The 627-nt window shown below is 64.1% G+C and overlaps 1 protein-coding gene across 1 annotated transcript in view; it reads right to left on the bottom strand.

Moving 5' to 3' along the window:
• The window catches only part of P2RX1 (purinergic receptor P2X, ligand-gated ion channel, 1), a 10,886-nt gene that overhangs the window by 8,380 nt on the left and 1,879 nt on the right, over positions 1-627 (bottom strand). The gene's annotated exons all lie outside the window — the stretch shown is intronic.

The following is a 627-nucleotide window of genomic DNA, read 5'->3' as shown; positions in this document are numbered from 1 at the left end:
GCGGGAGCAGGCGGGGGGACCCAGCCGCGGCTGGCGCAGAGCCCCCCCTGCGTTTCCCAGCCCATCGAGCAGCCATTAGGGCTGGCTCCTGACACCATTTAACCTATGGCATAAACAAGCTGCCGCTGGATTAACTCTGGCTCGGGGAGACTATAAACACGGGCGAGCAACCATTTCGGGTAGCGTTCCGGCGGCACGGAGCCTTCCCGGCACTAAAAAAGGAGCGATCTGGATTTTGTCCCTGCCACTGCGGGCACCGGTCCTGCCAGCTGTGACGGAGGCAGCACGCTGCCCGTGACGCCAGCCCGGCACGTCAGCCCGTCCTTGGGGCGTGGGGAGAAACGAGGGAACCCCCGGTGCTGCCCAGAGGTCTGCCCGAGGGGTGCTGGACCTCTTGGGGACGGTGCTTTTTGCCTTGTACTCCCAACAGCATCCTGGGACGAGAGTGAGGGGCACTCAGGGATGCCATCTGCCCCAATACCTGGGGAATGGGAGCTGAAATCTGGCACTGCTGCCACCCCTGCTCCAACCTCCTCCTCCAAGGCAGAGGGCCACTGGGTAAAAGTCCCCTGGAGTGTCCCCCGATGTGACAGTCGCCAAGCCCTCTGCCCTCGCCAGCCCCATCCT

The sequence above is a fragment of the Apaloderma vittatum genome, unplaced genomic scaffold (assembly GCF_000703405.1).
Source record: "Apaloderma vittatum isolate BGI_N311 unplaced genomic scaffold, ASM70340v1 scaffold29109, whole genome shotgun sequence".
NCBI classification, from domain to species: Eukaryota; Metazoa; Chordata; class Aves; order Trogoniformes; family Trogonidae; genus Apaloderma; species Apaloderma vittatum.
This window is presented reverse-complemented; position numbering and strand designations above follow the sequence as displayed.